General features: G+C 39.4%; 1 long non-coding RNA gene across 1 annotated transcript; it reads left to right on the forward strand.

The window, feature by feature from the left end:
• LOC109848182 lies at positions 3,581-4,134 on the forward strand. The gene is made up of 3 exons (XR_002248720.1): positions 3,581-3,716; positions 3,814-4,023; positions 4,097-4,134. It is a non-coding gene; the product is annotated as an uncharacterized LOC109848182 (long non-coding RNA).

The raw sequence follows: 8,480 nt of genomic DNA on the forward strand, positions 1-8,480 counted from the left end.
CAGTGTTGCTGACACCGTACAACATGCCGCCGTCGATGTGCATGAAGCAACCGTACATGATACTGTCACTTTTGATCCCTGGAAGATATTCTCCTGGAAATGACATCGATGTTTTCCTCCAACCATTAATTGACGACCTGAAGCTTCTCTGGGAAAAAGGTGTCAGCACTTATGATGCTTATGGTAAGGAGTCTTTCTGTATGCGGGCAATGGTCATGTGGACAATTAATGACTTCCCGGCATACGCTAACCTGTCTGGATGGTCGACGAAGGGTCAGATTGCTTGTCCGATTTGCATGTCAGACTATGAGGGAAAGTTCCTGAAGTACAGCCGTAAGTTTTGTTATTGGCAACACAGAAGATGGTTGCCTACAGGGCACAAGTTCAGAAAGTTAGTAGGAAAGTTCGACGGCAATCCAGAAAACAGACCGGCACCACCAAGGCTGACCGGGGAAGAAATATTTGAGCTTCTACATCCTCTACCTAAAAAAATATTTGGAAAGAAAAGATTCAACAAAGAAAATCCATTTGGGGTTAGGAGAAAAATATTGAAGCAAAATTGGAAGGGAAGGGGAAAGGGTAAGCAAAATTGGAAGGGAAATAAACCTCGCACTGTCAACAAAGAAAATCCATTTGGTGTTAGGAGAAAAATATTAAAGCAAAAATGGAAGGGAAAGGGAAAATCAAAAGGAAATAAGCCTCGCAATGTCCAGTCGCATGGGCGTGTCTCAAAAGGCACCGAACTTCCTCATGGATGGTCAAAATTCAGCATATTTTATCAGCTACCATATTGGAGAAGTTTAAAAATACGTCATAACTTGGATGTCATGCACATTGAGAAGAACATATGCGAGAATCTCTTAAACACTTTGTTGCAGGACCGGAAAAAATCGAAAGATGACTTAAGGGCACGTCGAGACCTAGCAGAATTGAACATTCGTCCGGAACTGCAAGCTATAGATAAGGGGGACAGAAAGTTTGAACTCCCAGCCTCCCGTGTCACACTGTCGAAGGATGAGGTCCACAATATGTGTTTATTTCTAAAGTCCGTAAAGACACCGGATGGTTATGCTTCAAACATTTCAGCAAATGTGCATATTGAGGACAGAAATATTTTGGGACTCAAGACACATGATCATCATATTCTATTACATCAACTTCTCCTGGTTGCGTTGCGACATGCTGACAAGGAACTCGCGATGATGGTAATAGAATTCTGTGGTTTCTTCAAGCAACTGTGCTCTAAGGTGATTGATGTGAGGGAGTTTGAAGAATTAGAGGGACGTGTTGCTAATACACTGTGTAAAATGGAAATACTATTTCCACCCTCATTCTTCACGGTCATGGTGCATCTCACAATACATTTAGCATACGAAGTCCGCATCGCAGGACCAGTTCAATATCGCTGGATGTACCCTGTGGAGAGGTATATTATTATAATATCCATTTAATATTTGTCTAATTATGTTTCTCAGTTCCATTTTGTCACAAATCATGAAACTATATGCTTGTAGGTATTTGGGTTTCATGAAACAACTGATGCATAATCGTGCACGTCCTGAAGGGTCGATCGCAGAGAACTACATAAGTAACGAGAGTTTGAATTTTATCTCTCGTTACTTGCGGGGCATGGAGACAAGGCTAAACCGTCCCCCACGAATAATTGACGGTACATTCTACAATGATCGTGGGGAGGACACTAGATTCCCCAGAATGGAGCTAGATCAAGCCCACACATATATCCTGAGCAATGATACTACATTTAATATATATGCGGCGTAAGTATTTAATTATTTGAATCAGATTATATCACCTCACGATAATTATCTCTATTTAATCGTTATAAATGCTTCTGGTCTAGGCTTCACATCCGACATGTCCAGACTAATCTTAAATGCAGAACAAAAAATAAGAGAGTTATGGATACACACTCTAGACTATTCCCTGCGTGGCTGAAGGGTGAAGTAAGATCTTTTTACAGTTCTGATTCGTATATCAAATATATGTGTCTGCCAACAGATATGTAAAATATTTGCTTCTTTTCTTAAAGGTTAACAAACGGATTACGAATGGGATTAACCTGTCTGAGAAAGTTCGTTTATATGCCAGAGGTCCTTCTAATGTGGTTAAGCATTATGAAGGCTACTGTGTCAACGGCTTTAGGTTTAACATCGTCGGTCTCGAAGAGAGACGACAAACGCAAAACAGCGGTGTGTTCTGCTCCTTCTCGCAACTGTCATACGCTAGTGCAAAAGATCTAAATCCGATACAGGGGGAAATCTATTGCTACGGTCAGGTAGAAGACATCGTGGAGATTTTCTATGGGATTAATAAAGAAGTCAGTCATGTGATGTTTAAGGTTCGTTGGTGTGAACAGAAAAAGACGAAGGATGACTACGGTTACACAATCGTTAATCTTAACAAGGAAATATATCAGTCTGAAAAATACATGTTAGCTACTCACGCCAAACAGTACTTTTATGTCAAAGATATAATGAAAAATGACGAATGGGTTATCCTTAAGAATCCGCCTAGAGCCTACATTCATGAAGTCGTGTCTGACGAAGATCACAATGAGGAGGTTATCTTGGCCGACGAAATAACCGAGGAGTTTTTATTGACACAAAATACTAATCTGGACGATGAAATTGCACTAGCGCGCCCTGATGTACCTGCGATTATATGTGAGCCAAGGCGTAAAGGAAAAAAACCTGTCCGCAGCGGAGTCGATAAAACTATAAGAACAGTCCTTTCGTTGGCACGCACACGGTCGCAAGCTATCCGTACACGATCGCAGAGTAGAGCCTCAACATCATCATAATAATGTAGCCATGTGCTATTTTATTAATTATTTGCATTATATACTATTGTTGGATATTCATTATGTTTTCAAAGTACAGATGACAAAAGGATTACGTAAGAAAGCGCTTGAGAGAATTTTTGGTAGACATTCTGGAGGCGACGCACATGCCTCTATGTCAGGTATTTTATTTATTTTGTTATATCTGTACATTTCTATAAACTATTAACATGAGCCTAATATTTTTTTAACATTTACTACACAGGAGGAGGAGATGCTACACATGACTCGCAACCACAGGACACATCACGCGGAGATGCTCCACATGACGTGGAGACACAGGCTGATCCTACACAGCATGTGGAGATACCATCGCCACCGCATGCAGATGTATTAGAGGAGAGGAGATTTGAGCCGTATAGCGTAGCTTTAGAAGCTGCGGCACTACCGCCAGATTCTATTCCGGATCAGCGAGTCCACGGTCCAGCCAAGGTGAGGGATGATTGGGATTCTTATCATGCTATGCGCCCCATCACGCAGCAAATGTACGAACAAGCAAAGCGTAGATGCCTTTGAACTGAAAGGTATGAATAAATTTTTATAGTTTATCGGTTATTATTTTAAATTTTTTTTGCAAATATAGATTGATTCATTGTTTCATTCGATTCTTTGTTTCGCAGGTACCGGGCGACCTCCTAGATGCGGCCGCAATGCTACTAAGGAATCGAACATCATCCCTGATATTAATCGGAAGGCTGTGATCTGATGGGAAAACGGAGTGCCTGTTGGGGCCTTTGCCAATGCTTTCAACAATTTCCTTGCCGCTTTAGCCAGGAGACACGATTTTTTCAACATATTTTTGACGTGGAAATCGCAGCGGATTGATGCGCTGGTGGCTTGTTGGAGATATATATGTGTGAGTCATTTATTTTAATTTTCATCATTATTAGTTATTAGTTTATTATTATGTTTAATACACTGATTTGTATCTACTTTTTCTTTATATGCTGAAGCGATTTTTCTTTCTTGACGATAATATTTGTGCCTGGACGTACTGCTTCGGGCAAATCAATGTATCGTTCAAGAGATGGCGGTTTGAGGTAAAGAAAAAATATTTCGTCCAAATAACAGAAGATTGGGAGCGATTCTGGCATCTTGACGAGTGTGTGGATGGAGTAGATTTTTTTGCCCTTTGCAGTTACTGGGACACGGATGAAATTCAGGTATTATTGAAGTATATATTTTTAATTTATTGTTTGAATTTCTATATTGTTTCGAATTGACATTGTTTTGCAGGCTCAAGCTGAAATAGCAAGGAGGAATCGCAACGCGCCTCGCAGTTACGAGCATCACGGGGGCTCCAGGACATTTAGCCAGCATTATCATCAATTAGAGCTTGAGGTATATAATATATTAGCTTTTACGTTGAGTATAATTTATGTGTTATGGGTTAATGATATATTTGAATAAAATAGGGAAGGGGAGATCTCAGACATTTTGCAGATCGTATTCTGACTTCCTGGAGCCCGAATTACGCCAATGAAGAGAAGAAAGCAAAGAATAAGGATCTGGCTGTAAGTAGCAGTTCATTTATATATTCAATTTCATATCAATGCATCATTATTAAGTCGACTTGCCCGGGTTGTTTTGATATATCGCAGGAGAAATTACATGCCAAGGTACAGGAGCAATTGACTCAGTCTCAGGTCTGTTCTAACACTCCTGCCCGGCTAAGTAGGGAGGATGAGGACTCCATCATCGAGACGGTCATTGGACATAGTAGGAAGAACAGATACCGGTGGAGAGGATCCGAGCAGAGGCCGAATGAGTCTAGTAGCACCTACGAGTCTGCAGCACCACAAGGAACACCGGGAAGTAGTTCATATCAAGACTCGATGGAGCAGCGATTAAAAGCGATTGAAGATTGGCAGTCGCAGCAAACAACATATCAGCGGGCTCTAGAGGAAGAACGGAGGTGCCGGGAGCAGACCGTATTGGAGTTCACACAATTCATGTCGACTCTGCCTCAGGAGGCTCAGGAGGCATATAGGAGACGGTTTTTGTCGTCACAGGTAATATATATACTTTGTTTTTTTTTTTAATTAGATGATATTGTACATACTGATACACACTGATACAAACTGTTACACACAAACCCTAACTCTAACCCTAACACAAACCTCAAAATATATACTATAATGTTTTTATGTGATGGTGGTGTTGATGGTGTATGCGTGCATAGTGTTGGTGGTATTGGTTGGTGGGTTGGTAGAGAAAATATAAGCTTGGTTAAATCTATTTAAGACAACAATCCAAGGGAGTGATTGAATAACATAATACTCTCCGAATCCATTAAGCCATTACCTTACTCCTGCATTATTTCTAGCTTGGAGTGGCTTTGCACATGCTTTACCTGCTGCTTTTGTCTCTACATTGGCTGGTAATTGCAAGATTAGATATATAGTAAGCTTATGTGGCAGTAATTATGAAATTAAGGGAGGAAGATAGTTTGTACCGGTGAGATGTGAAAGAAATCTTATTCCTTGCGATCGGCTATTGGTGGTCACATTTTCTGCTTTGCTGCTCATATAAATGAAATCAGAACCTATTTGTGATGCTTGAAATAGGGAGAACACGAAATAATATAATCTATAGTCAAAATATTATATCAATGAATTATATGCATAATTTAGACATGATGATATTGACTTCCCAAATAATAATAATAATAACATGTACATCAACAAACACTACAAAATATCAGTATTATAGCAAATAACATTTCTAAACATACATATACAGGCTGATACTAGTTAGGCTAAAAACTGTTTGAAATGCTAGATCCAAAGTGATACCAAAAACAACACTTGAGAAAATAGTTCGATATCAGATCAAAAATAGTTCGATATAGGGACTTCTTAACGATAATGTTCGCATTAGAGTTCTGAATTCAATAAAAGCAAGACATCGTGGTGTTGTGTTGTTGTGTTGTGATGGTGTAGTGTTGTGTTGTGGTGTTGTGGTGTTGTGTTGTTGTGGTGTTGTGTTGTAGTATATTTATATTTGTACTCTTATTAACGTTTACACACACTTGTTAACATTTGATTTATATTTACAGGCCGGGACTTCTTCACAAGGTGCAGCCGGGGGTAGTCATAATGTGGCTGGTGTTGAGGATGAGGATGATGATGATGATCAGGAGGATTGATTGTCCTTAACATAACTTTGAAAACAATTTCTTGTGTTGTATAAATAATATTTATTATGTACCTGTCGAGAAACTTTTACTTGCTTTTATTGAATTAAATGTGTGATATATGCGTGGGATGTGATATTTGCGTAAGATTGAAGCTTTCTTCTGCTGATTGAACAGGTTTTTAAAAATTATTATCGATATTGTATAGGGTATTTTCAATTTTTAAAATATTTTCCAAATTTTTTTTAAATTTTTAGCGACGGAAAATCAGTTGCTAAAAATAATTTTAGCAACGGAAAATCAGTTGCTAAAAACAATTTTAGCAACGGAAATTCCGTCAATAAAGTCCTATTTAGCGACGGAAAACATGCACGAAACTATACGTGTACAATTTCCAAAAACAATAGCGATGGAAAATACGTCGCTAATATTTCTTTTTTCCGTCGCTATTGTTTTTTTATTTTTTTATTTTTTTAAAATGGCGACCAAAATTCCGTCGCTAATAGACCGTCGCTAAAATTTAGCGACGGAATGTCCGTCGCCAAAAGTCTTTTTAGGCACCCCTGATATAGCGTCGAAAATTTAGCGACGGAGCGACGGAATGTCCGTCGCCAAAAGTCTTTTTAGGCACCCCTGATATAGCGTCGAAAATTTAGCGACGGAGTTTTAATTTTTCCGTCGCTAAATCGTTTAGCGACGGAATATCAACTTCTAGCGACGGATTTTTCCGTCGCTAAAAGTTGAAAATCCAGCAGTGGCATGAAGCGTCGCCAAAAATGTTGACTTTTACCGACGCAGTGCGTTTGTGTCGCTAAATATTTTTCTTGACGCACTTTTGGTGACACGTTAGCGACGCTGCATATTGCGTCGAGAAAGAATTTTCCTGATGTTTTTAAGCTTTTGCCAACGTTTTTGTTTCGTCGGCAGTGCTGTATTTTGTTGTAATGACATATAATAACAAATAAATATACTCACTATTCTATTGCTTGTGCATGTACACGCACGGGTCATATGGGCTCCTCGTGTACCCTTCGCCAATCATGAAACTGTCGAATCTCTTGTATCATTTTCGCGGTGATTGCTTCAATCCATAAAGAGATTTCTTCAGTTTACATACCAAATATTCCTTGCCTGTAGCTCTAAAACCTATCGGTTGTGACATATAGATCTCCTCCTCTAAATCTCCATGTAGAAAGGTTGTTTTCACATCCATCTGAACCAAATCCAAATTCAATTGTGCCACTAATGCTAATAGTATTCTTACCGATGAATGCTTCACAACAGATGAGAATACCTCGTTGTAATTAATACCCTCAAGTTGGGCATACCCTTTGGTAACCAATCTGGCTTTGTATCGAATGTCCCTATCAGAAGATTCTTCTTTCTTTGCATATATCCACTTGCATCCATTTGCTTTCTTACCTTTTGGTAATTTTTCAAGTTCCCAAGTGTCATTCTTTTGAAGAGAATGCATCTCCTCCTCCATAACTTTCCTCCATCTGATTGAATCCAAGCTTGACTCTGCTTCCTTATATGTAAAAGGAACCAAATCATCAATGACCTCTGCTGATAAAGTATATGCAATCATCACATCATCATATCTAGCTGGCCGACGAATAATTCTTCTTGGTCTATTAGCTACAATGGACTCCTGAACATGATCCTGTTCCTGAGTCCTAATATCCACTGTATCCTCCACATGCCCATCTGTTATATCTCCTCCTAGTGTCACCTCTATAGGAGCCTTAATAGATACAATGTTATCTGAAGTCTATGGAGTCACATCATCCTCAACCACCTGTGATACTCCACTAATCTGGCCTTCCTCCACCTGCTGAGGAATCTAAGGCCTCATCATGTAAGCCTCATCAAAAGTGACATCTCTGCTAATGATCATCTACTTGTCTTCTGGATCCCACAATTTGAAGCATTTAACTCCATCTCTAAAACTCACAAAGACTGCTTTTCTAGCCCTAGGATTCAATTTCCCGTCATTCACATGATAGTAAGTTGGGCACCTAAATATCTAAATCAAATCGTAATCACTAGCCACTGAACCATATCATACCTCCATAGGAGTCTTTCCATGTATCGCAGTGCGGCGATAACCTATTCACAAGATGGCTTGCATAAACCAACGCCTGGGTCCAAAAGGATCTAGCTAATCCACTCTGTGAGAGCATACAACACACCTTCTTCAGTAAGGTACAGTTCAACCTCTCGGCCACCCTGTTTTGTTGCGGTGTCTCCCTAACTATAAAATGGCGCCTAATGTCGTGATCTCGGTAAAACTATAAAAATAGATCACTCTTGTACTCACCACCATTATCAGAACATAGTACTTTTACCTTTCTACCTGTTTGCAGCTCCACTTTCTTTTTCCATTCCACAAAGATATCCTGAACCTCATGTTTATATTTCATGGTATATACCCAATTCCTTCTAGAATAATCATCAATGAAAGTGACAAAATAATTAGTCCCA

This window comes from Asparagus officinalis, chromosome 7, assembly GCF_001876935.1.
Source record: "Asparagus officinalis chromosome 7, Aspof.V1, whole genome shotgun sequence".
Taxonomy (NCBI): domain Eukaryota; kingdom Viridiplantae; phylum Streptophyta; class Magnoliopsida; order Asparagales; family Asparagaceae; genus Asparagus; species Asparagus officinalis.